The following is a 14285-nucleotide window of genomic DNA, read 5'->3' as shown; positions in this document are numbered from 1 at the left end:
CAGGAGGTCTCGGGGCCGCGGCTAAGGGTCTTCCGAAGGCTGTAGAGCCAAGGTCTGCAAATTACAACCGAACTCCTCCCCCAGAGCGTACAGGTCACGGGGCCGCCATTAGCAGTAATGCTTTGCCCCCTTCAAAGTTTTCTGCGCCGCTACTTGCTGATCGCCCAGCTACACGTAATTTGGGTGGTTGTGAGAGGCGTATCGTGTCTCCTGATTTTAACGTGTTTGAGGATCGTGATCGGGCTGTGCACGTAACTGAACCCCCTCAGCCCCTTAAGGGATATAGCTTGTCTTCTCCCGTTAAATCGAGTTCTCAACAGCAGGATTGCTTTTTTGAATACCAAAATAGTAGGACGTTCTTCGATAAGGCGGCCTTGATTGGTTACGATGGTAATAATATGCCATTTGTCTTCTTTAAAAATCGTGTTTTGGCCTTGATGGCAGCTTCGCCCTTTAAGGGAACTCGTTTGACTTTGTTGCAAGCAGCTTGTGTTAGAACAGCTGCACAAACGATTGCTAATTTGGTTTCCGACACTCCTGGCTTGTCAGAGGAAGACAGGATAGAAATGTCGTTTTCTCGCTTGTCCCAACGTTTTGGAGTTCGTGGAGGTCTTTTCGCAGAACCAGAAATTAGAAAGTATCGCTATGGCAGCAAATTGACTTCTATCTCTTCCAGTGATTTGAAAGAGTTTAAAGATGATTTGTCGCAGTGTTTGCTTTACGCGAAAGCTTATGGTCAGCGTGATAAATTAGAAGGACGTTTTGTTTTGGATTTGGCTAAGCGACTCCCGTTTGACGCTAAGCAGCGTTATCTTGACTTTTTAGGTGATCAGTATGGTAGCACTGAGGAACCTACCTTTCAGAGTTTGTTTGATTTTGTAGTACGGGAGGAAACGCGCAAGTCGACTGATTTTAGCATTATGCTAATGGGCGATTCTGGTGAGTCGCAGCATTTTAAAAAGTTTGGCAAAGGAAAATTGCCTTCATGTCCGGTTAGGCAGACGTCGGTAAAACCCCATGATAATGCGATTTCAGGGAGTTCGCAGTACTCGACTGCTGTTGGCGCACCGCGCGGCGGTGTGGCCAGACATAGTGACATACCGGCGTGTTTTTGTTGTTCGTCACGTGGTCAAGTTGAATATCATTTTTTGTCTAATTGTAAAGAATTTTTGCGCTTGACACCTAAAGATCGGAGAGATGTCATTGTGAAAGCTGGCAAATGCTTGAATTGTTTGCGCCAGCATATGGTTAGAGACTGTAATCATGCAAATAACTGTCGTAAGTGTGGACCTACCAACGATAGGAAACACCATTTTCTTCTGCATGATTTTTATGTGACGTCACGTGATTCTCTGGATTTGGTCGGTAAAGATGAGGCTGGTGCCAGAGTTCCTGTGCGTAATGTTAAGATTGGAAATGTTAAAGCAGCCTTTAACCGCGTTACTGCTGCTCGTGTTTTGAATCCAATGACTGGTAAATCGAAGTTGGTGTATTGTCAGCATGATCCTGGTTCGCAGTTGACGTTTGTTTCGAGTGATTTGGTGTGCGAACTTGGTCTTAAACCGTACGATAAAGCGTCGTTTAAAATGGATACCCTGGCTGGTCAGAAAGCTACTTGTGCTGACCTTGTCAAACTCAACATCCAGTCGTTAGAGACTGATGAACTGTTTTGTGATATAACCTCGGTGGTTAACCCAGCTTGGGCTGACGATGTTAAAACTTTACCCCATAAACAAGATTTAAGTGGTTTTTGTCATTTTCATGACGTGAATATGTTTCATTTGAATGATTGTAGTACTGTAGATGTACTGATTGGCAACGACAACGCTTATTTGATGTGTGCAAAAGAAGAGCGTGTTGGTGACAATCGTAGTGAACCGCATGCTTTGCTCACTCCTCTCGGTTGGTTGGCTTGTGGTGGTAAGTCACCCTTAGATGAAAGCGTTGCTAACGTGTGCAGAGTGCAGACGTCTTCAGAGTCGGATGTCATCTCTGGCTTTCAGCGTAAAATTGAGTCTCGTGATATGGAAATAGCAGACTTGAATAAAGTCATTCAGGATTTGACTTTGCAAAATGAAACCTGTGAATTGTCTCGCAATGATATTTTGGCTAGAGAACTTGTCGAACCGAATATTGAGTTGAAAGATGGTCGATTTGAAATACCTGTTCCGTTGAAGGAAGATATTGATCTACCTAACAATTTTGTGTTGGTGTCAGATAGAGCTGCTGCTTTAAGAAAGAAAGCTTTAAAACAACCTGAACTTCGTGATTTCCTTACTGACACCATGAAAGATCTTAAATCTAATGGCTATATTGAGCGCGCGGGTGAAGCAGGAAATGTCAAGGGATTTGAATGGTATTTACCATACTTTGTGACGTCACAATTAAAAAAGCGCATTGTTTACGATGGCAAGTCTGAATTTCGAGGAACTTGTGTTAATGATGTAATGTTTTCGGGTCCTGACTTGTTAAACCCTCTGGTAGATGTCTTGGCTAGATTTCGGCTTGGTAGATTTGGTCTCATGGCTGATGTGACTAAATGCTTCTTTCAAATAATGTTACCTGAGTCGCAAAGGGATTTGTTTCGTATATTGTGGTTTGAAGATGATGACCTTGAAAATGGTAGGATGGTACCATTTCGTTTTTGTGTACACCCTTGAGGGATATTTCGTGCCTCGCCCCCGTAAAGAACACCTAAGTGTTAGGGTTTGAGCCTGGTTTTGTCTGCGGTGGTCGACCTTTGTCTGAGCCCGGAACAGTCGGTTATTAGCGCAACCATTGTATATAGCGTCATTTTAGCGTGTACGTATGGTACTAATTTCATGTATCGTCGCGTATTCTTATTGTTGTTCATTCTTTGCATGCCCTTTGTATTTGCGTATTAACTTAACGTGAGTGACTCAAACAATTTGTGTATCGTGTGTTTTATTCATTGGCTCACGATTGTCCTTCAATTCTTTTTTAGTTATGCCATGTTAGACTGTCATAACTAGGGGCCGCTATGTTACGGCCAATCTCTGTACAAATCAAACGTCATATAAAACCGTTCAAGTCTACTGAATATTACGTCATGGAAGTTGCTGGAAAGTGTGCTGAAATTGCACCATTGTTCATAGACTTGTTTCAAACCTGTTTGGGCCTGTTTAAACATGAATGCATTGGTTCACTAGCTTTGGACACCTGTTTTGAATTGCGTGACAATTGATTTCACTATTGCGTCACAGTTACTTTCTACGTGAATTTGAGATATTGATATCTTTTCTGATTCATTCGTAAAATGATTGCTTGAAAGTTGGCCGCTCATTTAACTGTTGGCTTAGTGCTTGCTAGCTGGACAAAAGTTCCGTCTTTTATCCAAGTAATTTGTATTGTAGTGACAGTTTTTAGGTGTACGGCGTTGCACCAGTCATTTCGATAGCCGCGGGCTAATTTTACTGGAATACACTTTTGAATAGACGTTTCGAAAGTGTGTTTATTTTTGGGTCATTGCATGCAGACGAACGGATTTGGGAATCTTACGTTACAATTTTCCCACGAAGAGATTATGGTTTACCGTTGTGACCAATAGTCTCCCTAAAGATGATAGATTTAGACTAGCAGCAAGTAATGATAAGGTTGTCTGTAGTCTAGGCCTATCTATTTGGTGCAAACTATGAACAGTTGAAAACCTCATCGGCCATCAATTGTAGAAACCTTTCTCAAGATTTGCGAGGTTTGCTAGGTTTGCTATATTTAAAGAAGCAAACTTTGTAAAGTTGCCAGATTCCACAAAATTACCCAGCTAAAAACACGTTTCAAACCAATTTTTTTTGCAAGTACCGTAGCCCAAAAAGGAGCCAAAGCATATAGGCATTTTAAACACACTTCAAATGACCAAAACTTTTGGAAAAACCGGTTTCGTTTACAAAATATTCCTTACATTCTAAACACACACAAAAACTTGTCATTAGGAACTTCTTGCTTTTGTGTCACACGGCGTAGCCCAGGAACTACGGTCACCTGCAAAAGTTAAGTTTTATTTATCGTCTGCAGCCCGGTTTTTAGAGAACCACTGATCAGTGAACTCACCCAACCATGGTCTAAAGGATTAAGTACTGATTCTCGAATGTCTGACTACCAAATATAAATTGTGTTAATATTACCTTTCAAGTTTCAACATCTCACAAATGTTGATCGCAAAGGCATTGCTTTAAACGTATTTATATCAAAACTAACCATAACCAACAAAGCAGAGATTTTGATATCTTTTTACTGATAAAAATAAGACATCAACACTAAACAAATAAGATAATCAAAAGGGTTTTAAAAAAAATGCACTCGATAAATAAAACGCCAAGAAATAAAAAAAATACATATAAAAAAAATACCATCTGGCAACCTTGTGATTTGCGAGGTTTGCGAGGTTTGCGAGGTTTGCTAGGTTTGCTACATTTAAAGACAGCCGTCACGAGATGTTATAAAACAATTCTATGTTGTTTGCTTGCAAAGTTGCCAGATTATTTTTTTAGCGATTTCATAAATGCAAACTTGAATCTTCTGATTGCATCCGCATTTTTTTACCATGTTTCAAAAAAATGTTTATTTGAAATTGTTTGTGTAATAACAATCTGGTTGCTTTGCCATTATACTTCTAATGCTACGTCATGACCATATAATTTTTGTTTTGACAATTGAAGTTTTTCTTGGCCAAAAACTACGTCAAGCTTTTTCCACTTAGTTTTTTCGCGTTGTGTTGAGCACTTGGTTTTCATAAATTGTTAATCTGGCAACTTCATTTTTTAAACTTTGATTGATCTTTAAATGTTTGAACACGGTACAAGAACAGCTCGAGAAAAGCGGACAGTTGACAACAAGAAATTGCTTTTAAGGAATTTGTGGGATAGCTGTGGATAGAAATATATCCGATGGCGTCTGGCAACACTGAGAAGATGCTCTTCGTTATGTTTAGGGAATTATGTCAATTTAGTTTGCTTTTATTTTTGACCATCACGACGAAGGTCGAAGAACAATATATGCCAAACTTAGCAGAGATAGAAAAAGGTAGAGCGACAAAACGTGGACGTTATAAAGTGCTTGATACTGAAACAGGATAATTAGTTTAAATTTTGGCACAGTTGCTACCTTGAAACTAAAGAGCTTAAACTGTACAATAATAAGATATGAGATGATGCAAAGCAGAGTGCTTATTCATCTTTCAATTACATATGGTACAATAAACAGACTAATAAAGACAATAACTATATTCAAGTTAACAGTTGGTATCAACAGAGAAAGACAAGAAGAATTAGAACACTGTAGAGAAAGAGAATAAGTTTATTTGCAAATCACAGTTTAGTTTTCGAGAAGTTTGCTGAACACCTGTTTAGTATCCACATTTTGGGCTCTTTATCTTTTAATTAGATTGTCTAAACATTCCACCATTTTGCGTTGAAACTTGAACCACTTGAAATCCAAACTAAATAACTCCCATCCTAATTACGCAATATTTTACACTTTGCTTTCTCTATTCTTTCACCATAGTCTATTGTATTTTTTCTCCAATCTTTTCAGAGGACAAAATCAGGGGACGAAATAGGCTGCACTCTATATAGGTTAGTCAAATATAGTTACTACTCTCTAATCTAAAACCTCTACAGCCTGTTTCACCCTGAAAGGGGGATCATCAAAAGATCCTTATTCAAATAGATTGCATTTGATATTCAAATAGATTACACTGTACCAGTACATGCAGAAGTTATTTTCCAATGCAGATGGAAGTGGCCAGCCATGAAAAGTGAACAAGTTTCTTTTCAAAGTTTTGTTATAAATACAATTAATGACCTTTGTTTTGATTTTGCTTCATTTTTTTACTAAAGCCTTATTAAACTGAATCAGGTTCCAGTGTTGTACGCGTCATTGAAATAATTTGGGTGCTGGTTTAGCATCGGCCGCCTTGGTCAGTGACGTCATTAAAATGTGTGACGTCATGCAAAAAAAAACGCAACTACTTTTAAAAAGGGTGCAAAAACGCGGAACAGAAGTAAAAGCGGAAAGGCTATTGATTTTTTAATATTTGTAGTGAATAGTGCCTCCGAGCTTTCTCATTTCTGCTCGGACTTTAACAATTTTCCTATCGTTGGAAAGCATAATGCCTCATTTACCCGAATGGATTAATTGCCAGTCTAAAGTAGGCATTACATTTATGTAGCGCTAACTTAAACTTTACTATTTTGTACCAATTCTCCGCAATTCATTTTTTACAATAAAAATACCAAACCAACACAAATTAAAAGATTATGTCTTGGTTTATTCATATGTTAACTTTCACATTTATATCTAATCCACAAAACGAGCAATCGTTGTTCAAACGTAACCGCTCGACGAAGCTTTTTTCCAATGCATTTTTCAAGGCGATTCGATCGTGGTTCAGTAGCCTATTATAAGCCGCCCACTGTTTGCAGTGATCGATGAATACTGCCTCCACCAAATGTGTTGTAGCTTTCTCATTTCTGCTCGGACTTTAACAGTTTTACCATCGTTGGAAAGCACGATACTGCATCTATCCGATTAAATTGGTTGCAAGTTTAAAGTAGGCATTACATTGACCTAGCGCTAACTTAAACTTTACTATTTTGTACCAATTCTTAGCAATTCATTTTTTACAATAAAAGTACCAAACCAACACAAATTAAAAGAGTATGTCTTGGTTTATTCATATGTTAACTTTCACATTTATATCTAATCAACAAAACGAGCAATCGTTGTTCAAACGTAACCGCTCGACGAAGCTTTTTTCCAATGCATTTTTCAAATCGATTCGATCGTGGTTCAGTATGAGCCGCCCACAGTTTGCTGTGATCGATGAATACTGCCTCCACCAAATATGCTGTAGCTTTCTCATTTCTGCTCGGATTCTAACAATTTTACTATCGTTGGATGGTATTATGCTTCATCTACCCGAATGGATTAATTGCCAATCCAAAGTAGGCATTATATGTATGTAGCGTTAACTTAAACTTTACTATTTTGTACCAACTCTCCGCAATTCATTTTTTACAATAAAAATACCAAACCAACACAAATTAAAAGAGTATGTCTTGGTTTATTCATATGTTAACTTTCACATTTATACCTAATCCACAAAACGAGCAATCGTTGTTCAAACGTAACCGCTCGACGAAGCTTTTTTCCAATGCATTTTTCAAATCGATTCGATCGTGGTTCAGTATGAGCCGCCCACAGTTTGCTGTGATCGATGAATACTGCCTCCACCAAATATGCTGTAGCTTTCTCATTTCTGCTCGGACTTTAACAGTTTTACCATCGTTGGAAAGCACGATACTGCATCTATCCGAATTAATTGGTTGCAAGTTTAAAGTAGGCATTATATTGATCTAGCGCTAACTTAAACTTTACTATTTTGTACCAATTCTAAGCAATTCAATTTTTTACAATAAAAATACCAAACCAACACAAATTAAAAGAGTATGTCTTGGTTTATTCATATGTTAACTTTCACATTTATATCTAATCAACAAAACGAGCAATCGTTGTTCAAACGTAACCGCTCGACGAAGCTTCTTTCCAATTCATTTTTCAAGGCGATTCGATTGTGGTTCAATATAAGCCGCCCACAGTTTGCTGTGATCGATGAATACTGCCTCCACCAAATATGCTGTAGCTTTCTTATTTCTGCTCGGATTTTAATAATTTTACTATCGTTGGATGGCATTATGCTTCATCTACCCGAATGGATTAATTGCCAGTCTAAAGTAGGCATTACATTTATGTAGCGTTAACTTAAACTTTACTATTTTGTACCAATTCTTAGCAATTCATTTTTTACAATAAAAGTACCAAACCAACACAAATTAAAAGAGTATGTCTTGGTTTATTCATATGTTAACTTTCACATTTGTACCTAATCCACAAAACGAGCAATCGTTTTTCAAACGTAACCGCTCGACGAAGCTTTTTTCCAATGCATTTTTCAAATCGATTCGATCGTGGTTCAGTATGAGCCGCCCACAGTTTGCTGTGATCGATGAATACTGCCTCCACCAAATATGCTGTAGCTTTCTCATTTCTGCTCGGACTTTAACAGTTTTACCATCGTTGGAAAGCACGATACTGCATCTATCCGAATTAATTGGTTGCAAGTTTAAAGTAGGCATTATATTGATCTAGCGCTAACTTAAACTTTACTATTTTGTACCAATTCTAAGCAATTCAATTTTTTACAATAAAAATACCAAACCAACACAAATTAAAAGAGTATGTCTTGGTTTATTCATATGTTAACTTTCACATTTATATCTAATCAACAAAACGAGCAATCGTTGTTCAAACGTAACCGCTCGACGAAGCTTCTTTCCAATTCATTTTTCAAGGCGATTCGATTGTGGTTCAATATAAGCCGCCCACGGTTTGCTGTGATCGATGAATACTGCCTCCACCAAATATGCTGTAGCTTTCTTATTTCTGCTCGGATTTTAATAATTTTACTATCGTTGGATGGCATTATGCTTCATCTACCCGAATGGATTAATTGCCAGTCTAAAGTAGGCATTACATTTATGTAGCGTTAACTTAAACTTTACTATTTTGTACCAATTCTTAGCAATTCATTTTTTACAATAAAAGTACCAAACCAACACAAATTAAAAGAGTATGTCTTGGTTTATTCATATGTTAACTTTCACATTTATACCTAATCCACAAAACGAGCAATCGTTGTTCAAACGTAACCGCTCGACGAAGCTTTTTTCCAATGCATTTTTCAAATCGATTCGATCGTGGTTCAGTATGAGCCGCCCACAGTTTGCTGTGATCGATGAATACTGCCTCCACCAAATATGCTGTAGCTTTCTCATTTCTGCTCGGATTCTAACAATTTTACTATCGTTGGATGGTATTATGCTTCATCTACCCGAATGGATTAATTGCCAATCCAAAGTAGGCATTATATGTATGTAGCGTTAACTTAAACTTTACTATTTTGTACCAATTCTCCGCAATTCATTTTTTACAATAAAAATACCAAACTAAAGTATTTTAAAAACTCTGAAAGAGGCCAGTGACACCCCTTTTTGGGGTTGGCAATGAGCATGTCTTGAAAAAAGATTACTGCTTATAGTTTTTTTAAAACACTGGAGTGAAAACCACTAATAGTTTTTTTTTTTTTTTAAACTCTACGCATGGACCAAATGACTTCAAACTTGGTAACATGTAAGGGCTCTTGATAGCCCTCAATATGGGTAAACTAAAGTTTTCTCCCAGAACCATTGTAAAATTAAAGTAAGCGGTGTCTCATAACTGGACCAAAGTCACCCCATTCTACTTCTCGTATTAAGATAGGCGATGTTAAACTGCTTCAAGACGTAAAATTTGATGCTGTTAAGACTACTGATTTCTGCATCATTAAAGGGTTTCTATTGTTCAATCTTGAAAAGTGGTGCTGCTGCGTTTGGCTAAATGTGTAGCCTACTATTTTTGCTTGACCAACTGAATCTTGACTTCAAAAACTGCGTAGGCCAAGCACATTCATCCAACATGTCTGGAATAATTAAAAATGTTCAAGCAAGATTCAATTAAAGGGAATTAGTAAACACTTTTTGCCTATTGTCTGCTTATGGATATCATAGCTTAAGTCTGTTTGGAGTTCATGGTGTTGTCCAAATGTCATAGGCCTATCACTTTTGGAGTAATTGATGTTTTAATAGTAAAGTTTAAATTAGCGTTAGATAAATGTAGGCTACTGTATACCTTGGACATGCAACCAATTGATTCGGGTAGATGCAGTATCGTGCTTTTCAACGATGGTAAAATTGTCAAAAAAGCTTCGTCGAGCGGCTACGTTTGAACAACGATTTCTCGTTTTTTAGATATAATATAAACGTGAAAGTTGTTAAGTTAATAAACCAAGACATACTCTTTTAATTTGTGTTGGTTTGGTATTTTTATTGTAAAAAATAAATTGCGGAGAATTGGTACAAAATAGTAAAGTTTAAGTTAATGCTACATAAATATAATGCATACTTTAGATTGGCAATTAATCCATTCGGGTAGATGAAGCATAATGCCATCCAACGATAGTAAAATTGTTAGAATCCGAGCAGAAATGAGAAAGCTACAGCATATTTGGTGGAGGCAGTATTCATCGATCACAGCAAACTGTGGGCGGCTCATACTGAACCACGATCGAATCGATTTGAAAAATACATTGGAAAAAAGCTTCGTCGAGCGGTTACGTTTGAAAAACGATTGCTCGTTTTGTGGATTAGGTATAAATGTGAAAGTTAACATATGAATAAACCAAGACATACTCTTTTAATTTGTGTTGGTTTGGTACTTTTATTGTAAAAAATGAATTGCTAAGAATTGGTACAAAATAGTAAAGTTTAAGTTAACGCTACATAAATGTAATGCCTACTTTAGACTGGCAATTAATCCATTCGGGTAGATGAAGCATAATGCCATCCAACGATAGTAAAATTATTAAAATCCGAGCAGAAATAAGAAAGCTACAGCATATTTGGTGGAGGCAGTATTCATCGATCACAGCAAACTGTGGGCGGCTTATATTGAACCACAATCGAATCGCCTTGAAAAATGAATTGGAAAGAAGCTTCGTCGAGCGGTTACGTTTGAACAACGATTGCTCGTTTTGTTGATTAGATATAAATGTGAAAGTTAACATATGAATAAACCAAGACATACTCTTTTAATTTGTGTTGGTTTGGTATTTTTATTGTAAAAAATTGAATTGCTTAGAATTGGTACAAAATAGTAAAGTTTAAGTTAGCGCTAGATCAATATAATGCCTACTTTAAACTTGCAACCAATTAATTCGGATAGATGCAGTATCGTGCTTTCCAACGATGGTAAAATTGTTAGAATCCGAGCAGAAATGAGAAAGCTACAGCATATTTGGTGGAGGCAGTATTCATCGATCACAGCAAACCGTGGGCGGCTCATATTGAACCACGATCGAATCGATTTGAAAAATGCATTGGAAAAAAGCTTCGTCGAGCGGTTACGTTTGAAAAACGATTGCTCGTTTTGTGGATTAGATATAAATGTGAAAGTTAACATATGAATAAACCAAGACATACTCTTTTAATTTGTGTTGGTTTGGTATTTTTATTGTAAAAAATGAATTGCGGAGAGTTGGTACAAAATAGTAAACTTTAAGTTAACGCTACATAAATATAATGCCTACTTTGGATTGGCAATTAATCCATTCGGGTAGATGAAGCATAATACCATCCAACGATAGTAAAATTGTTAGAATCCGAGCAGAAATGAGAAAGCTACAGCATATTTGGTGGAGGCAGTATTCATCGATCACAGCAAACTGTGGGCGGCTCATACTGAACCACGATCGAATCGATTTGAAAAATACATTGGAAAAAAGCTTCGTCGAGCGGTTACGTTTGAAAAACGATTGCTCGTTTTGTGGATTAGGTATAAATGTGAAAGTTAACATATGAATAAACCAAGACATACTCTTTTAATTTGTGTTGGTTTGGTACTTTTATTGTAAAAAATGAATTGCTAAGAATTGGTACAAAATAGTAAAGTTTAAGTTAACGCTACATAAATGTAATGCCTACTTTAGACTGGCAATTAATCCATTCGGGTAGATGAAGCATAATGCCATCCAACGATAGTAAAATTATTAAAATCCGAGCAGAAATAAGAAAGCTACAGCATATTTGGTGGAGGCAGTATTCATCGATCACAGCAAACTGTGGGCGGCTTATATTGAACCACAATCGAATCGCCTTGAAAAATGAATTGGAAAGAAGCTTCGTCGAGCGGTTACGTTTGAACAACGATTGCTCGTTTTGTTGATTAGATATAAATGTGAAAGTTAACATATGAATAAACCAAGACATACTCTTTTAATTTGTGTTGGTTTGGTATTTTTATTGTAAAAAATTGAATTGCTTAGAATTGGTACAAAATAGTAAAGTTTAAGTTAGCGCTAGATCAATATAATGCCTACTTTAAACTTGCAACCAATTAATTCGGATAGATGCAGTATCGTGCTTTCCAACGATGGTAAAATTGTTAGAATCCGAGCAGAAATGAGAAAGCTACAGCATATTTGGTGGAGGCAGTATTCATCGATCACAGCAAACTGTGGGCGGCTCATACTGAACCACGATCGAATCGATTTGAAAAATGCATTGGAAAAAAGCTTCGTCGAGCGGTTACGTTTGAAAAACGATTGCTCGTTTTGTGGATTAGGTATAAATGTGAAAGTTAACATATGAATAAACCAAGACATACTCTTTTAATTTGTGTTGGTTTGGTACTTTTATTGTAAAAAATGAATTGCTAAGAATTGGTACAAAATAGTAAAGTTTAAGTTAACGCTACATAAATGTACTGCCTACTTTAGACTGGCAATTAATCCATTCGGGTAGATGAAGCATAATGCCATCCAACGATAGTAAAATTATTAAAATCCGAGCAGAAATAAGAAAGCTACAGCATATTTGGTGGAGGCAGTATTCATCGATCACAGCAAACTGTGGGCGGCTTATATTGAACCACAATCGAATCGCCTTGAAAAATGAATTGGAAAGAAGCTTCGTCGAGCGGTTACGTTTGAACAACGATTGCTCGTTTTGTTGATTAGATATAAATGTGAAAGTTAACATATGAATAAACCAAGACACACTCTTTTAATTTGTGTTGGTTTGGTATTTTTATTGTAAAAAATTGAATTGCTTAGAATTGGTACAAAATAGTAAAGTTTAAGTTAGCGCTAGATCAATATAATGCCTACTTTAAACTTGCAACCAATTAATTCGGATAGATGCAGTATCGTGCTTTCCAACGATAGTAAAATTGTTAAAATCCGAGCAGAAATGAGAAAGCTACAGGATATTTGGTGGAGGCACTATTCACCGATCGCGTCAAACTGTGGGCGGCTTGTAATGAACACTCGAAACTGATCGCTTTGTGTTTGCATTGTTTTGGTAAAAAGCTTCGTCGAGCGGTTACGTTTGAACAACGATTGCTCGTTTTGTGGATTAGATATAAATGTGAAAGTTAACATATGAATAAACCAAGACATACTCTTTTAATTTGTGTTGGTTTGGTATTTTTATTGTAAAAAATGAATTGCTGAGAATTGGTACAAAATAGTAAAGTTTAAGTTAGCGCTACATAAATGTAATGCCTACTTTAGACTGGCAATTAATCCATTCGAGTAGATGAATCATAATGCCATCCAACGATAGTAAAATTGTTAGAATCCAAGCAGAAATGAGAAAGCTACAGCATATTTGGTGGAGGCAGTATTCATCGATCACAGCAAACTGTGGGCGGCTTATACTGAACCACGATGAAAGTTGTTACGTTAATAAAGCAAGTATTTTTATTGTAAAAATTCAATTGCTGAGAATTGGTACAAAATAGTAAAGTTTAAGTTAGCGCTAGATCAATAATAATGCCTACAAATATTTAAAAATCAATAGGCTTTCCGCTTTTACTTCTATTCCGCGTTTTTGCACCCTTCCTACAAGTAGTTGCGTTTTTTTGCATGACGTCACAGATTTTTGTGACGTCACTAACCAAGGCGGCCGATCCTAAACCAGCACCATAATTTGACGGCGTCAGCGCGAATTGCCTAAAAACTTTACGGCGTAAAGGACTGCGTAAGCTCTTAAAGAAATTGACGGCGTCAGCGCTAATTTCTAGCGCTATTTTTTGCCAGCGTCTCATAAAACGGAAATATTTCAACCAAGTTCAGCCTAACAATAGCTATAAATAAAGAGCAGGTATTATGTTTTGAGACTGTATTGTAATTAGCTGCTCAGCCTATTAGTTATTTCGTTGCAGAAAAACAAGCATTTTAAAACGTTTGTCTGACAATCTGCTGCGTTTGGAACGCATATTCAGGGGCGCCAGAGCGATTTTTGACTGGATGGGCAGGAGTATGAAAAAAGGGCACTTTTGTTGCTGAAAGTTTTATTTGTGGCAATTTAATTACAATTTTTTTGTAAGTTTTAAGATAAGATATAGCGATAATGCTCATCTATCAGCTTATTGTCGAGTAATGATACAAGTGTCCGCTATACAAAGAACAATGGCACGGAAGGGCATAATGCTATTTTATAATGATGTAATATAACTTACTGTGATGGAGAATTTTGTGTCGTGAATATTATTTTGAGGCAAAAATAGAACATTATAATTAGGCTAATAGCGAATAGCATAAATTGTTATAATGCAAAGTGTGCAGTAGCTTACATGACCTTAAAAGGGCACCATTGCCCCCTCTTCCCTCC

This window comes from Aplidium turbinatum, chromosome 2 (genome assembly GCF_918807975.1).
Source record: "Aplidium turbinatum chromosome 2, kaAplTurb1.1, whole genome shotgun sequence".
Lineage (NCBI taxonomy): Eukaryota > Metazoa > Chordata > Ascidiacea > Aplousobranchia > Polyclinidae > Aplidium > Aplidium turbinatum.
This window is presented reverse-complemented; position numbering follows the sequence as displayed.